Source organism: Cherax quadricarinatus, chromosome 31, assembly GCF_038502225.1.
Source record: "Cherax quadricarinatus isolate ZL_2023a chromosome 31, ASM3850222v1, whole genome shotgun sequence".
NCBI classification, from domain to species: domain Eukaryota; kingdom Metazoa; phylum Arthropoda; class Malacostraca; order Decapoda; family Parastacidae; genus Cherax; species Cherax quadricarinatus.
In genome coordinates this window covers 31,653,533-31,671,929 of record NC_091322.1, presented here as the reverse complement: position 1 = coordinate 31,671,929, position 18,397 = coordinate 31,653,533, and the positions used below count along the sequence as shown (strand labels likewise).

Genomic DNA, 18,397 nt, shown 5'->3' with positions numbered 1-18,397 from the left:
TCCCTTAACCCTGGTGGTCCTTTTAATTCAGACAGTCTATACCTGTCTGTCCCATTGTATCCCTATTAGGATTTTGTTGAAATCATATCTTCACTTGTCCTCTGCACAAGGGTCATCAGAGTTTCATTCCTTCAACCTCTCCTCATAGTGCATCTCTTATTGTACTAGTCTGGTTGCAGACCTTCAAACCTTTTCAATCTGCTTCATATTCTTGATCAGGTGTGGACTCCATGCAGGGGGGTTATGTACTTAATGATTGCCCTAACATGTTGTATAAAAAGTTCTGAAGGATTCTTCAGTTTCCTGATTTATATTCTGAGGTTTGAAATTCTTGCATGTGCCACTGATGTTATAAGAACATAAGAAAGAAGGAACACTTCAGCAGGCCTACTGGCCCATGCGAGGCAGGTCCAAGTCACCACCTGGCCCATGCCACTGATCCAACTTAGTCAGGTCTGGGTCATAACCACTTAAGGAGCACAGCATCAGACCCGCTAGCACAAGCTAGTCAGGTCCAACTCACACCCACTCGTGTATTTATCTAACCTGTTTTTAAAACTAAACGTTTTAGCTTCTATGAGGGTACTCTGGAGTTTGTTCCACTCATCCACAACTATTACCAAATCAGTGCTTTCCTATATCCTTCCTTATTCTGAATTTTTCCAATTGCTGCAAGTCCTGTCTTGGCTAGATATTTTTAGCATGCTCTTTACATCCCTCTTTATTTATTCCTGTTTTCCATTGATACACCTCAATCATATCTTCCCTAATTCTACCCCTTTCAAGAGTGCAGATTCAGGGCCCTCAGTCTATCCTCATAGGGAAAATTTCTGATAAATCGGATCAGATTTGTCATTCTCTGTACGTTTTTCAGTGCATTGATATCCATTCTGTAATAGTGATCAGAGCTGTGCAGCATAATCTAAATGAGGCCTAACCAAAGAAATAGAGTTGAAGAACAATCTGAAGACTTCAATTATTTATACTTCTTGATATGAACCACGAAATCATGACACAATTGCAAACAAACCATACCACGGGCGGGGATAGAACCCGTGGCGGTCTGGAGCTATGAGAGACTGATAGCAGGTTCAATCCCTGCCCGTGGTATGTTTTTTTTTTTTTCTTGATATGAAGCCAAGGATTCTGTTCACTTTATTACGAGCACTTATGCACTGTTGTCTTGGTTTCAGATTACTGCTAACCAGAATGACTAAATCCTTTTCGCAGTCAATAATATTAAGATCTACATTATTTAGTTTATATGTGGCATGGTTATTTTCCCATCCAACATTAAGAGCTTTGCATTTGTCTATATTAAACTGCATCTGCCACTTCTCTGACCACTGCATCAGTCTATTCAAATCATCCTGGAGCACTCTAATGTCCTCATTAGAATGAATTGCATGGCCTATTTTGGTGTCATCAGCAAATTTCCTTATGTCACTACCTATTCCCTCATCTATGTCATTTATGTAAATTGTGAACAAGGGGCCCAACACTGACGCCTGTGGAACACCGCTTGTGATGTGCTCCCACTCTAATTTCTCCCCACTCATGCAAACTCTGCTGCTTATTTGTCAAGCATCCCTCTACCCAGGAAAAAATTTCTCCTTTTCCATGTGCCTAAAGTTTCCTCAATAGCCTCTGAAGTGGAACTCTGTCAAAAGCCTTACTGAAATCCATGTACAGAATATCATATTCATTACCATGATCTACCTCCTCAAATACCTTAGTGAAAAAAGTTAGTAAATTCGTAAGGCAGGAACGCCCCTTTGTAAAACCGTGTTGAGACTCGTTAATCAATTTATACCTCTCAAAATGGTTATGAATTGCCTCTGCAATTATTGATTACATGACTTTTCCCACTATGGAGGTAAAGCTTATTGGTCTATAGTTTGAAGGTAAGGACCGGTCTCCTGCTTTGTAAATAGGTATTATATTTGCCATTTTCCACTTGTCTGGCACTCTGCCAGTTTGTAGTGATATGTTGAAAAGATTAGCCAAAGGTTTGCAAAGTTCCTCTGTCTGGTGGTATGCTTGGTGTTTTATTTACCCTTGGGCCCTTTTCACTAACATTTGCAGCATCTCTCCGATCATGTCTGATCTGCCCTCACTTTCTCCGGTTCGTATGATCTTGCATTTGTTTGGATTAAACTCGAGATGCCACTTGTCTGTCTGTGGTGTGTTGAGATATTCCTGAAGTTTATCACTGTCTTCTGTTATATTAGGAAAAGTAGTTTTTCTAGTACTGATCCTTGCAGCATCACGCTAGCTACTTTCTTCCATTCTGATGTCTCGTCCCTTACCTGTTTTTTTTTTTTTTCCATTCAGGCACTTCCTGACCCACTAGAGCACTTAGCCTTTAGCTCTGCCCATTCTTTCAATTTCTGGATTAATCTCTTGTGTGGTACTGTATCAGATGCTTTTCCTGCTGTCTGTCAAGTTCTGTCTGTCTGGTTTTATCTGCGACTATTATAAACTCCAACAAATTTGTAAGGATTTTCCATCCCTAAAGTCATGCTGGTTTTCTGTAAAGAATCTCTTTATCCTGTAATATCCTTTTCCTTTCTACTTTCTCCAGAATGTTTAACGGTATGCATGTTTGAAATACTGTTTCAAGTCCAGTGCTTCTGGGCTGTCCCTCATTTTATATATAGACCATATTTGCCTTTCAAATATTCTGGCACTTGTCCTGATTGGGTCACATAGTGGCTCTGCTGTTCCTCTTAGCACCAGTGGAGTTATAAAGTTCCATTGCTTTTGTTAGCTGCTGCAAGCACACTTAGTATGTCACTCTTGGTGACATACTAAGCGAGCTTGAAGCAGCTAACGAAAGAATAATTACAGGAGAGGACAGTGATAACTCCAGGGAGACCCCAACAGTACAGCATGAGCCTGGAGTTTACCTGGAGTTTACCTGGAGAGAGTTCCGGGGGTCAACGCCCCCGCGGCCCGGTCTGAGACCAGGCCTCCTGGTGGATCAGAGCCTGATCAACCAGGCTGTTGCTGCTGGCTGCACGCAAACCAACATACGAGCCACAGCCCGGCTGATCCGGAACTGACTTTAGGTGCTTGTCCAGTGCCAGCTTGAAGACTGCCAGGGGTCTGTTGGTAATCCCCCTTATGTGTGCTGGGAGGCAGTTGAACAGTCTCGGGCCCCTGACACTTATTGTATGGTCTCTTAACGTGCTAGTGACACCCCTGCTTTTCATTGGGGGGATGGTGCATCGTCTGCCAAGTCTTTTGCTTTCGTAGTGGGTGATTTTCGTGTGCAAGTTCGGTACTAGTCCCTCTAGGATTTTCCAGGTGTATATAATCATGTATCTCTCCCTCCTGCGTTCCAGGGAATACAGGTTTAGGAACCTCAAGCGCTCCCAATAATTGAGGTGTTTTATCTCCGTTATCCGCGCCGTGAAAGTTCTCTGTACATTTTCTAGGTCGGCAATTTCACCTGCCTTGAAAGGTGCTGTTAGTGTGCAGCAATATTCCAGCCTAGATAGAACAAGTGACCTGAAGAGTGTCATCATGGGCTTGGCCTCCCTAGTTTTGAAGGTTCTCATTATCCATCCTGTCATTTTTCTAGCAGATGCGATTGATACAATGTTATGGTCCTTGAAGGTGAGATCCTCCGACATGATCACTCCCAGGTCTTTGACGTTGGTGTTTCGCTCTATTTTGTGGCCAGAATTTGTTTTGTACTCTGATGAAGATTTAATTTCCTCATGTTTACCATATCTGAGTAATTGAAATTTCTCATCGTTGAACTTCATATTGTTTTCTGCAGCCCACTGAAAGATTTGGTTGATGTCTGCCTGGAGCTTTGCAGTGTCTGCAATGGAAGACACTGTCATGCAGATTCGGGTGTCATCTGCAAAGGAAGACACGGTGCTGTGGCTGACATCCTTGTCTATGTCGGATATAAGGATGAGGAACAAGATGGGAGCGAGTACTGTGCCTTGTGGAACAGAGCTTTTCACCGTAGCTGCCTCGGACTGAGCAGAGAGAATCTGTAAATATCAGTATGAAAATAACCTGTGGATGGAGCATATTGTTATAACAATAAATAAATTGTATGTCAGTGGCATATGGCAGATTTGCAAACCTCAGAACAGCATTCAGGAACTTGAATGAAGAATTTGAAGCATTTATGTATGACACTTTAGGCCATTAGGGTATGTGGACCCAGCGTGGAGCCCACACCTGCTCAAGCATTTGAAAAAGCTTAGGAAGGTCGAGAGGCTTGCACTAGACTGGTGGCAAAACTTAGAGGAATGAACCTGAGACTTCCTTTTCAAAAGCACAAAGGGAGACATGATTGCCAGAGTTAGAAATGTGCTCCATTTTTAACAATTATTTCTTGTCTTTGCTCAAAGACAGTATTCCAGTAATTATTATAGTGTACCCAAGGAATATCATATCCCTAGTGACTGATATTGTGTAAATTACACAATATCAGTCACTAGGGATATGATATTCAAGCACTTGAGTGATTAAAGCAAAATAAGCTCCCCAGGTGCTGATGAACTTTTTTCAAAATGTCTAAAGTTCCAAATGAAACTTTGAGCCATCAACTAACTTTTTTTTTTTTTAAGTACAGCATCTCTTTAGACGTGTAGTGTACAAGATGTGGAATATGGCTAATGTAATTCCTGTTTTTAAAGCAGAGGATAATCATGATTACTATCACTACAGCCCCCATCACAAGTATATTTTACATGATGAACCATTCCACTGGTCCCTGTCTAGGTTAAGCAGGGTTCTTTTTGTGTGTGAGGGGGGGGGAATGCATATATATAATGGCAGCCCTTTGATTGAACTTTGTATAGACAGGGTTTTAGTTATAGGTAATACATATTTCAAGAAAAATAGGATAAAGTATACAAGATATGATGTAGCACATAATAACAGTAGTTTGTTGGGCTATGTATTGATAAATAAGACTTCAGGATGTAAATGTTTATGGAGGGGCCACAGATGTATCAGAAAAAACTTTCACCATCATTCACTCCATCACTGTCTTGCCAGAGGCGTGCTTACACTACAGTTATAAAACTGCAACATTAACACCCCTCCTTCCGAGTGCAGATAATGTACTTCCCATCTCCAGGACTCAAGTCCGGCCTGCCGGTTTCCCTGAATCCTTTCATAAATGTTACCTTGCTCACACTCCAACGGTACATAAAGTCCTAAAAACCATTTGTCTCCATTCGCTCCTGTCTAACACGCTCACGCATGCTTGCTGGAAGTCCAGGCCCCTCGTGCACAAAACCTCCTTTACAACCCCCCCCCCCCCAACCTTTCCTAGGCCAACCCCTACTCTGCCTTTCCTTCACTTCAGATTTGTACACTCTTGAAGTCTTTCTATTTTGTTCCATCCTCTCTAAATGTCCAAACCACCTCACCAACCCTCTCCTCAGCTCTCTGGATAATAGTTTTGGTAATCCCGCACCTCCTCCTAATTTCCAAACTACAAATTCTCTGCATTATATTCACACCACACGTTGCTCTCAGACATGACATCTCCACTGCCTCCAGCCTTCTTGTTGCAACATTCACCACCCGTATAAGAGTGTTGGTATAACTATACTCACGTTCCCCTCTTTGCTTCCATGGACAAAGTTCTTTGTCTCCACAGACTCCTAAATGCACCACTCGCCTTTTTCCCCTCGTCAGTTCTATGATTCACCTCATCTTTCATAGACCCATTGGCTGACACGTCCACTCCTAAATATCTGAATACATTCACCTCCTCCATACTCTCTTCCTCCAATCTGATATCCAATCTTTCATCACCTGAATTCACTTTTAATTTTCTTTAACATACCCTATCAAACTTATCCACCAACCTCTGCAACTTCTCTTCAGAATCTTCCGAAAGCTGTGTCATCAGCAAAGAGCAGCTGTGACAACTCGTACTTTGTGTTACATTTTTTATCTTTTAACACCACACCTCCTGCTAACACCCGAACATTCACTTCTCTTACAACCCCATCTATAAATACAGTGGAACCTCTGTTTTCGTCTTTAATTCGTTCCAGAAAATCTGACGAAAACCACTCTACAAAAACAAGCAACATTTCCCATGAGAAATAACGTAAATCCAATTAATCTGTTCTAGACACCCAAAAGTATTAACAAAAAATACGTTTTATAGAAAATAACTATAGTTTTACATACAGAAAACAATGGAAGATGACGAGGAGGGAAGGAGGAGGAGAGGTTATTGTTTGGAAGGGGAATCCCCTTCCATAAGGACTTCAGGTATCAAGTCCATATCCAGGGTTACTTCCCTTTGTCTTTTGCTGGCACTAGGGACCAGTTCGAGTCACTGGATCCCTGCTGCACAAAAAATCTGTCCAGAGAGGTCTGTTTCTGGCATCTCTAAGATTTCCCTAAAATGGGACAAGGCATTGTCATTGGACATGTTACAGACATGGCTTGCAACAGCTTTGTTAGGGTGATATTTCCCCACAAAACTTTGCAACTTCACTTTGCACACTTGTCCTTAATCACTGAAGAAGGCACATTTTCCCCCTCTCTTCCTCCTCTTCTGAAGCAATTTCCTCAGCTGTGATCTGTTGCTGTTCCAGTTGAAGATGTTTCTCTGTGGTCGTCCACCAACTCTTCCACATCCTGGCCACTTGTATCCAACCCCGTACTTTGCTACGAGTTCTTTCTTGAATTCTATCATGTTTCTTGCCTTCTTTATCAAAGGACTGGCACTCAGAACTTTCTTTGGCCCTGTGGTGGCTCAGTTAGCAGTTGCACTCAATAAACAAGCACAAAAAACAATGGATTACTTTGAAATGTTTCACATGAATGCGCAGGGTAATGTTCACTCGATGAGAAACAAAGCCAGACTGACTTGGAACCCGTGCTTGGGATGCTTTGTGGGGGCGCGGGCGGGCAGACACTTTCAGTACGGCGGATGAAAACCGAGGTGATGAATGAAAACTGGGACAAAATTTTCACAAAAAGTTGCCAAAAACCGAATTTGATAAAAACCAGGGCAAATGGAAATGGAGGTTCCACTGTATATTGAACAAACATGGTGACACACTCACACTCGCTCACTCTCACTTTTTTTTTTATCCATTCATTTTGTGTTAGCAAGTTGGATAAGAGTGAGTTGAGGCAAGTTGTTTTTAGGACTTGACATGCTGTTGGGGTTTGAGTCAGGTATCATGAAGGTATTCAGGGAAGCCAGTTAGCCGGACTTGAGTCCTGGAGGTAGGGAGTACAGTGCCTACACTCTGAAGGATGGGTGGGGATATTTGCAGTTTGGAGGAGCATCTGAACTGTAGAACCAGCATACCTCTGGCAAGACGGTGATTAGTGAGCGATGGTGACAAGTGCCTTCTGGAGTTTAATCCTACTAATGCAAAGTTATGAAGCATGGGGAAAGACAAAGACCTGACTGAGTACAGGCTTTGGGGGCAAAGGCTGCAAACCTCACTCAAGGAGAAGGACCTTGGTGTATCATACCTAGCATATCCCCTGAGGATCGCATCAACCAAATAACTGCTGCAGCAAATGCATGTCTGGCAAATCTAAGAATAGCATTTCAACATCCTAGTAAGGAGTCATTCATGACACTACACCGTGTACAACAGGCCCATTTTGGAGTATACGGCACCAGTATAGAAGCCACACGTGGTCAAGTACATAAAGAAATTGGAGAAAGTGCAGAGGTTTGCAGCAAGACTAGTCCTGGAGCTAAGGGGTATGTACTATGATGAGAAGTTAATGGAACTCAACCAGATAACACTGGACATGAAGACTAGGGGGGGGGGATATTATAACGACTTACAAAATATGTACTGAGAGAAATTGACGAGATGAACAGCGACAAAATGTTTTGAGATAGGAAATAGGAGCAAGAGGGCACAACTGAAAGTTGAAAACTCTCATGAGTCAGAGGGATGTTAGGAAGCATGTCTTAGCCTTAAAGTTGTGGAATAATCTGGAGAATAAAGTCGGAGAGGTGGGATTCATAAACATCTTTAAGAGGAGGTACGGCAAGGCACTTATAGGATGGAGAGACCCGAGTAGTAACCAGCGAAGGGTCTGGGCCAGGAGCTCTGAATCAACCCCTGCAACCACATACAGGTGAGTGCACGCACACACACAATTGAAAGTGAATACGTAGATAAAAATTTCAAGATGGTCGAGGCGGCCATTCCAAGCTCGGCCTCACACTTGAACGTTGAGAAGTGTGTGTGTGTGCAAAAACTAGGTGTGGCGTGCAAAGGTCAGGTACCACACCCGACCCTCGCCAGTGCTGGCCTGCCTTCTGCTACAAGGTTGCTGCCTCATTATCATCACCTGTTTCATGCTCTTCCCTACATTTTCACTTGTAGAATGGTGTGTAAATATAGTGCAAGTCCTGTTAGTCCCTTTAATGGTACACTACTGGGAAAAATGTGCTGCTTTTAATTTTCTTTATTCACACTTTCTTACAGCCAATTCAGTGATGGAATGGTTAGTTTTAAATTTAAGGAGTCTTCAGTTCTTGTTAATAAAACATGTGTGTGCAGTACATTGCATTTCAGAAATTTAATGAATGTCTAACTGCTCAGTTACATTTTGAACCTTGTTAAATTTGAATACAGACAATCAAATACAATCTATAATTGATGGATTTTAGATATAAAATTGATAATTACATTGTAAATTAAGGTTTAAAAAATATTTAGAGCACTAATCTACGATGCTTCATCTTTAATGTCTTCACTTTGTCTATTTAACACCAGGAATAGCAATATTGTTTTTCCAACTTTGTAGGTAGATATTTATGGCTATAATAATTTATGAATAGTTTAAATATGTATATTGGAATAATAGTGTGCATTTGGACCTGGAGAGATGCACCTAAATACAAAATAAACTTAGAATATATCTTATCCCACAAGACTGGTCTTGCCTGCACTTGGCCAGTTTCACTCTTGTATGACAAACCTGTTTTTGTAATAAAGGTACAGAGGAACCTCAGTTTTCGTCTGGATCGTATAATTCAGTTTTCGACCACTTTTTTCCAGCGAAATTTTCCCCCGATTTTCGTACATCCGCTAGGAAATAGCCTGTACCGGATGCGTCCGCCTGCCTGTGGAACATGGCCGCTCATACGTTTGTGACTTGGTCTGCCTTTGTTACTTGTTCAGTGAGGAAGTGAGAGGGGAGTGTGCCTTCTTCAGTGATAAGGACATTTGTGCAAAATGGAGTGAGGTGCAAAGTTTTGGGGAGAAATATCAACCTAACAAAGCTGTTGCAAGCCATGTCAGCAACATTTTCAGTGACGATGCTGCCCCATTTTAGGCAAATCTTAAATGTTAAATGTTCATTTATCCATTTCATTAGTCATTTATATTTCTCGTTTTCTATATGTAAAACTATAGTTATTCTCTCTAAAATGTATTTTGTTAATATTTTTGGGTGTCTGGAACGAATTAATTGGATTTACATTACTTCTTATGGGAAATATTACTTCAGTTTTCGTACAAATTAGTTTTCGGCCTACCTTCTGGAACAGATTAAAGACGATAATCAGGGTTCCACTATATTTATGACAGGCATGAGTTTTTTCTATTGTCTGCCACCTGTTACCAAATCTGTGATTTCTTTTATCATTTTTTTTTATATTCAGGACCTTTGTAATGCAGCTTCATCCACATATGCATGAGAGCAGAGCTACAGAGCAGTAAGTTGAAATGCTAAAATTTAGTTATTGAAAAATTATAACCATATAAATTTACAACCGTGTCGGTATACCATATAAGCTTACAAAGCCTTTAGGAAATACTTTCTCTGGTCTTGAAAAAAATACCAAAAGTTTGGTGGTCTCCCTAAATAAATTTGTTCACTTTTTATTAAAAAAAAAGTTTCATGTCTGTATAACAAACAAAAACAAACTATCCATATAGCTTAATGCTAAGTTTCCCCTCAAGGGAAGGGAGGTCCCGTGAAGTTAGTTCATGATCCAATAAATTGTACCTGTCATCTTGCTTGGATCAAACCAGATTGCCTCCTATTTGTATATTGTATGACCCTTACAGGTTTAGCATTTCCTATAATATGAAAATAAATGTAAAGTGTGGGCAAGTGACCTGACGCTGTAATGACGGGTTATTTAGTTCTTAATCTCCTTGGGAAACATATTTAATAAATTCATGGCAAGAATTTACCAACTAGGATTTTTTTCTTTTATGAATTTATTTTTGTATTAAAATTGTATTCAAAGCTGCAGATAATGATTAAAATTATTGCTCTTAATTCTGTTCACATACTGTTGATGCAGAAGTCTGAAGCACAAAAGTATTGGAAGTAAAACATTGAACTGGATTAATATGGTTAACAAAAAGCTTAAAATTTCAATGGGAATTGGCTTAAGTCATTTGTGTACCCAAAGGCTGTTATTTTGGGGGGTTACCTGGAGGTTATTCCGGGGATCAACGCCCCCGCGGCCTGGTCCATGACCAGGCCTCCCGATGGACCAGGGCCTGATCAACTAGGCTGTTACTGCTGGCCGCACGCAGTCCAACGTACGAGCCACAGCCCGGCTGATCCGGCACTGACTTTAGGTATCTGTCCAGCTCTCTTGAAGGCAGCCAGGGGTTTATTGGCAATTCCCCTAATGCTTGATGGGAGGCTGTTAAACAGTTTTGGGCCCCGAACACTTATGGTGGTGTTTTCCCTTAGTGTACCAATGGCGCCCCTACTTTTTATTGGGGGCATTTTGCATCGCCTGCCCAGTCTTTTACTTTCGTAGGGAGTGATTTCTGTGTGCAGATTTGGGACCATTCCTTCCAAGATTTTCCAAGTGTAGATTATGATACATCTCTCCCTCCTGCGTTCCAACGAGTACAAGTCAAGTGCTTCCAAGCGTTCCCAGTAGTTAAGGTGCTTGACAGAACTTATACGTGCAGTAAAGGTTTGTTAAAATGTTGAACAGCATATCATAAGTAAACTTATCTTTATTGGAGTAGGCAACATTATTATACTGTACATTTTACTGATAATATACTGATACAGAAGAGCATAAATTTAAAGGGACTAAAAGGGGACCTAAGTACTCTACCAGATTAAGAGGAGAAAGGGGCAAATTCAGCTATATGTGGGGAAAGAAACTTGCATCAAGTAGATTTTGTAGACTATTGCTAAATCTGATTTTACTAAATTATGACTGGTAGCTCCCTAAACTAGAAATATGGTACTAAGTTTATATCTAGAAGCATTAATAATAATAATAATAATGACTAATGTAGTGTACACCTGAGACCTCTTAGATAAATGCAATTTTTACTATTACTAAAGAATGGATATACTTTCTGCTGAAAGCATGCAAAGAAGGCAAGATGAACAAATTAGACTTCTTTCTACCTTAGTGACTTCATGGGACACTGCATCAGTATGTATATATCTTTGAGATGTGTCAGGCACTGGAAGCCCTATATATGAGCAACAGGCTGTACAAGGGTGTGTGTGTGTGTGTGTGTGTGTGTGTGTGTGTGTGTGTGTGTGTGTGTGTGTGTGTGTGTGTGTGTGTGTGTGTGTGTGTGTGTGTGTGTGTGTCGGGGCACGGGGGGGGGGCCTCGCTTTCCCTCTCTACATCCCCCTCTTTACTTCTCCCTCCCCCTTACCTTCCCCCCTCTCTACCTCCTCTCTCTCCCCCTCTCCCTTCCCCTCCCACCTCTCCTCCTCTCTCAACCAAGTTGTGATGGATGTGAGAAAGCAATTTGCCAACAGCAACAGTTTGGTTACCAGGCAAGTACCAGACGAACCTATCCCAAGGCCGGGCTTCAGAAGTAGAAAAACTCTAAATTTGTCAAAGATATCAAAGAAGACTATTCCTCTTGCGTTTAAAAAGCCTGTGTCTGCAGTTTTTATCATTATAGTGATGCTACATATTTTTTTTAATAGCTTTGACTTTGCTGAATTAATTTTATTTTTATTGTACATGATTTACAAAGGCTAGGACTGTGAACTCTAACATATGAAATTATTTATTTTATTATGTATGCTTGTCGGAATTATTTTTCCTGGGGGAAGGCAGTCTGAACTTGTGCTAATTTGAGGAGTTAGCGCATTAGTTCATTTTATTGGTATTTGATGACCCTTTAGTTCAGACTTGACAATTTTTAACACTTCAGTAAATAATTGTAAAAATGTTTCATTTGTGTTGTACCTGATATAGTTCAGCTAAATAATGGATTTCGCCTCACATATAGGAAAGATATAAAGAGTGCTCATAGGTTAAAATGCCAAGAATATCCCTAGACAACAAATGCATCAGGTTTTAACAGTAAAAAATACCCTGGAGAGATTATTTTTGGTACAGTACATCTGCCGTTTCCCTCCAAGGTCTTGGCCATGCAGCTCTATTCTTATATAGTGTCTTCACAAGTGACAAAAACTCTTGGAAAAAATCGTTCATTAGAGTGTTTTCACAAGTGTAAAAGTTGAATCATGTAACTGAAAACGTGCCTCGGTATTCCTTGATATGCTGTGTACTGCATGACCAACATTTACATCTCGTACATATATTGTCTGAGGACGATTGGAAGTGTTCATAAATACAAAAAACATGAAGTGGTGGGAATAAAGTGGAGCTGTGTGTGGAGAGCTTGGCCATAGACCTTTAGTAATGAAACACCACGTAATTCGTGGGTCGAGTCATTCTCTGGCAAGCCTGTTTGGAAAAACTTGGGCATAGCGTCTTAGAAAGCGGGTGGGTGCCCTTGGTAGCACCGTCCAGTGGTCCTGTTGACCTTTGTCATAGTCTGGGGGAGACTGTGGGTCAGGTTAGGTCAAATTTTGCATTTTCTCCCCTTCACTTGAGATTTAAATGTAAGAGAGCAAGCTAAGATCAGTCGTATTGAAATCTGTATTGCTGATACAGCTCACATTGTAGTCAACTTAGATGTAGTGCAAAGCAAGGAAATGTCTTTTTTTTTTTTCTTTGTATCCTCCATTGATAATTTAAGAAGATATTTATCCAGTTAATGTGCAGTTTAGGCCTCTGGTGCATCCACTACCACCTGGTTATTTTGACATTTGACTAAATACTGTAATACGCTTGTTAATGACTCGCAAAATCTTAAAAAATAATAAACACGAAAAACGAAGGATTCAAACACATGACAAGATTAAAAGTGTAATTATGAAAATGGCGTACAATGCTGGCAGGTAGACGAGTAAGGCTCATGTGCAGCAGTTGAATATCTTGATACCTGAATTTAAGACACATGTGCATTATCTGGGTATCTTTATTGTAGACGTTTCGCCATCCAGTAGCTTTATCAATACAAATTCCAGGACATAACTTGAAGACAGTAAGACTATATACAGAAGATGAGGTAATCAGTCCCTCAACCTAGCAGTAGGTACAAAGAGCACCGTAGTCGTGGAGATTCTGAAGCAGAAGCAAGGAGCCTGGCGCTTATATACTAACGTCAGGTCAGGTGTAGCAGATGAAGGCAGTCACTGGTAGGCGGGATTCCCCAGTGGAAGTAGGTCCTTCCCAAAGAGATGGGTTAGTTGTAGTAGTAGTTGTCGAAGTCGTGAAGGTTATGTACATGTCCTCAGAATCAAGATTCCATGATGTTGCAGTGTCTGACAAGTTGTGCAAGAATGGTATATAATACCGACAAGATGAAATTAAGACACATGTGCATCATCTGGGTATCTATTGTAGACGTTTCGCCATCCAGTGGATGGCGAAACGTCTACAATAAAGATACCCAGATGATGCACGTGTGTCTTAATTTCATCTTGTCAGTATTATATACCATTCTTGCACATCTTGATACCTAACTGTTGCAAATGTGTTAATTATCTATTCCGAAACGTTTCGCCAACACAGTAGGCTTCTGACCACAGAAGATAAAGATGCCTGTCTTGCACGTAACTTAATTATCAACCTGTCGGTATTGTATACCATCTTAATAGTCACAGTTAATATCTTATTGTTGAAACGTTTCGCCTACATTGTTGACTTCTTCAGTCAAGAGAATAAATGTGGAGACAGGAGGAATATTGGCGAGGTAACGATGTGATCAGTACACAAATAACCCGCACATAAAAGAGAGAAGCTTACGACGACGTTTCGGTCCGACTTGGACCATTGTGACTTTGTCAATGGTCCAAGTCGGACCGAAACGTCGTCGTAAGCTTCTCTCTTTTATGTGCGGGTTATTTGTGTATCGTTCCAGTCACGGTATTATGCCTTTTTGTTATTTATTTGATGTGATCAGTCCATCAACCTTGCCATCAGTCCTGGTGTCTCCATATTTATTTTCCTCCTGTATTTGACTGAAGAAGCCTACCATGTAGGCGAAACGTTTTAACAATAAGATATGCAATTGTTGCACATGTCTTACTCGCCAAAAAATAGGCCAGTGCAGTGGTTAAGCACTAGCCTGCCAATTTTAGGACTGGCTTGCCATGGATCAGTTCAACTCCTGCCCTTTCCGTGAAAGGCATATTAAGAACATAAGCAGCGTGCAGTAGGCCTGCTTATATAAAGAGATAATGGATATAGGAAAACGCTAGTTTGCTAAGAGTTATGGATGAGTGGAACTCCTGACCAGCGTTATTGAAGAGAGAGGACCTTGGGTAGCTGTAAAAATAGGTTAGACAAGCAGGTAAGTGGGCGTGAGTTAGACTTGTGTAGTATGGGCTACGTCAGTTTTCTTTCTTAATGCCAGCTCAACCAGGCTGTGATGGACATGTGGGGCATCGGGCCTCCAGCAGCAACAGCCTGGTTGACCAGACGAGCCTGGCCCATGACCGGGCTCCGAGAGTAGTGAAACTCAAAAACTCCAGGTAACCTCCAGGTATAAACACTGGCAAAGATTTTTGGTAAGACATGTGCAACAATTAGGTATCTTCATTTCGAAACCTCGCCTACACAGTAGGTTTCATGTGTCGCATACAGAGGTTTCGGAATAGATGCCTAACTGTTGCACGTGTACATATGTCTTATCAATTTGTCGGTATTGTACGTATCTTTTTTTTTATACAGAACGATTTCAGTGACGTTAAAGGCAGACGTTCCAGTGCACGGGCTTATGCTTAAATTTACAATTATATGTATTAAATTAGTTTTCTCTAGTTGCACTTGAGAGGTTAAATACGTAACATTTGTAATAAATAGGTTAAGAGAGTTCGAGGAGGAGGAGCAGCAGCAGCAGTGGTGGTGGCGGCGGCGGAAATGGAGAGTTGGCAACAAGGCGGTGTAAGCTTCAGGTTACACGGGGCCAGACAAGTCTGCAAAAACTGTCTACTGTAGTTTTACGCCTCTGCTTTCTTTATCTTTGTGGCGTGTATCTTGAGGTGATGCCACCACCTGGCATTGTCTTATGGACCCCCGCAAAAGTGATATTAATTAAAAAAACCTGGCTCTAGAATGTAGCAAATTTCAGCATAATTTATATTTGTGATTTAATATTTGAGTGTTTAAATTTTTGGGGTGTCAATATATGTAACATTGATTTATCATTGGACTTGTGTATATGTGTATTTTTCGTAAGTTGGTAGATGGTAAGTATACTAGGCGAGTTATATATCATTTATTTGATAAACAAAAATACTAGGGTAATGTAGCATTGAGGTATATATATAATACTAGGGTAATGTAGGAGGTAGTATATTAGCAATGGTTACAGTAGAACTTCTGTTATTGTTAACCTCGCATTAAATGTACCTACAATATGGCAATACAGCGTCGGGGAGGGAGCAGTGGTGTTGCCAAGATCACTAGCAGCGCCAACCATGATAATACTTTGTTTTAACACCGTTATATATATCGCAATTTTTTTTTATATCTACTTAAAAATCAGTTCTTGTTTGTACGAGCGTAATATTGGGAGAAGTTATATTGATAGATTTTCTTGGTCTGGTCTTGTATTTTTGTCCTTTTCACTTTGTTTGGGAGAAGGGAAGAATATATATATATATATATATAATATATATATATATATATATATATATATATATATATATATATATATATATATATATATATATATATATATATATATATATATATATATATATATATAAGGAAGGCGTTGAAGCGGTACTTTAATACTTTCTGAATGTGTATAGGTGACAGTCGAGGTATCAGTTTTTTTTCATTAGGGAACTAAATCCGTTGGAGCCATAATGGCCTGGGGAATGGGAATCAATCTGGTTCAAATCAAAGAAAGGGAGGAAGACCTTCTCTAATCCAACCTCCAACAGAAATATTTGTCTAGCCTATTTTTATGCTACCCAATAGCTTTTATATCCTTTTACTCACGTGCAAGTTGATTGTTCTACCATATTATATTACTACTAGTATTATACCTCACTAAACCTATATATACCCTCTGTGTCCAAGTCCTCTTTGTAACTGCTTGATAAAGTTCCTGGAGAGCGAAACGTTTCCACAATACAATGTCACATTAGTTGCATTTTTACTTTTACTTAACATTTGTCGGTAATTCTACCAATATTAATAGGATAAGAACTGTTCCTTGGCCGAAGAGTCCCTCGCAGGCATTAAGGGAAGAGCAACATTAAAAAGTTTGCTTCAAACCGAAGAAGTGTAATTTGTGCAAGAAGTAAAAACTTTGAATTCTGGCAAGAGTGGCTATGTCGCAGCTGGGACCCGCACGTGTTAACTATTTATACTGTCTGTGGGGGTTTCCACTAGTTAATTGTTTCGTTTTAGTATGTCATATTACCCTTATCTCGCTTCCTTGTAATCGCCCAAGTACGAGGTTTCCCCGCCAAGTAATGCTTGCAAGACTGGGAAATGTTTTAGCTATTTACCACTTTGAAATTTGGTAATGAAGCCGAGATTATGAGTGTCCTGTGTCTTTCCTCCAGGAGTCTTGCCACAGGGATGGTGGCAGTCAGGCTATTTTTTCCTTGTACCTCATGCCCTCTTTGTCTTTATTAAAACATATCGTTATTTGGCATTTAGGTTAGTACTAAGTTTTTTTTTTTTCAGGCTACCCTGTCATGGAGGGAAACGGCCAATGTGTGTTAATAAAAAGAAAATATTGTGGGTTCTATCTTGGAGGGAGATCCTCAAGACCTTATTTATATTCCCTTTGTTAATACCCATCTTCCACTTATACACTTTGATCATGTCTTCCCTCATTCTTCGTCTTGCAAGTGAATGTAATTTAAGGGACTTCAGTCTTTCTTCATACGGAAAATTTCTAATGCTATGTATTAATTTTGTCATTCTTCGATAAATGTTTCTAACGAATTTATATCCATTCTGTAATATGGAGACCAGAACTGAGCTGTGTAATCTAGGTGAGACCTTACTAATGATATATAAAGCTGTAGTATAATTGCTGTACTTCTGCTGCTTACCATAACCCTTAAGTCATTTTCGCATTCTGTACGGCTAAGTTCTACATTATTTAGCTGATAAGTGATATGAACATTCCCGCACTTCAGAACTTTGCATTTATCTATGTTGAACTGCATCTGCAACTTTTCTGACCACGAATTGTGTAAATCCTCCTGAAGTTCCATGGCATCTACGTCTGAATAGATTATCGTACCCATCTTGTGTCATCAGCGAATTTGCTCATGTCACTAGTAAAATAAATAAATATATATATATATATATATATATATATATATATATATATATATATATATATATATATATATATATATAATATATATAATGTATGTACGTGGAAAGTATTTGAGGGCCTAGTCCCAAATCTACCATCCATAACAGTGAAGTGAGAGATGCGGGAGGAAATGCAAATAACCCCAGTGAAAGTAGGGGCGCCATGGGTACAATAAAAGAATATTGTATCATCATTCATGGTCCCAGACTATTAAGACAGCTTGCCATGAGATATCAGAAACACTGCTGGGATTAGTGTAGAACTCTAGAGGAAACCAGGCTGTGATAGATATGTGGGCCATTGGGCCGCCAGCAGGAATAAGCTCGACAGGCAAGCACTAGACAATCCTGGCCCAGGGCCTGGCTTCGGGAGTAGAAAAACTTTGAACTCAAGGGTTGTATCTATTTTTTTTTTAAATTCTCCTGACCCCGGCTTTCGAGTAGCTCTGCATTCTTCTCAACATTGTCACGTTTTTAAATGTTTTTGCCCTTCCTGTTACTTGGTCCTTCAGTCATCATCCTTAGTTGACAGTGGAGTAACTTTGGCTTAGTTTAAGCCTTTCATGTTAAATAATGTTTGTCGTTTGTAAACTCTGGTAGTTGTTCTTGGGTCCTCTGCATGCTTTTTTTTCTGCCATACCTTCTTGCACTCTTGGTTGAACCATTTCATGTTATCCCCATCTTTTTCTGCATTTTTCTTTTCCCCCGATGTACTTTAAGCATATTTAATAATCTTTAACATGCCACTTTTTTTTT

General features: G+C 40.1%; 1 protein-coding gene across 1 annotated transcript in view; it reads left to right on the top strand.

The window, feature by feature from the left end:
* LOC128696985 (RNA-binding protein MEX3B) overlaps nt 1-18,397 on the top strand; it is a 311,139-nt gene that overhangs the window by 11,237 nt on the left and 281,505 nt on the right. The gene's annotated exons all lie outside the window — the stretch shown is intronic.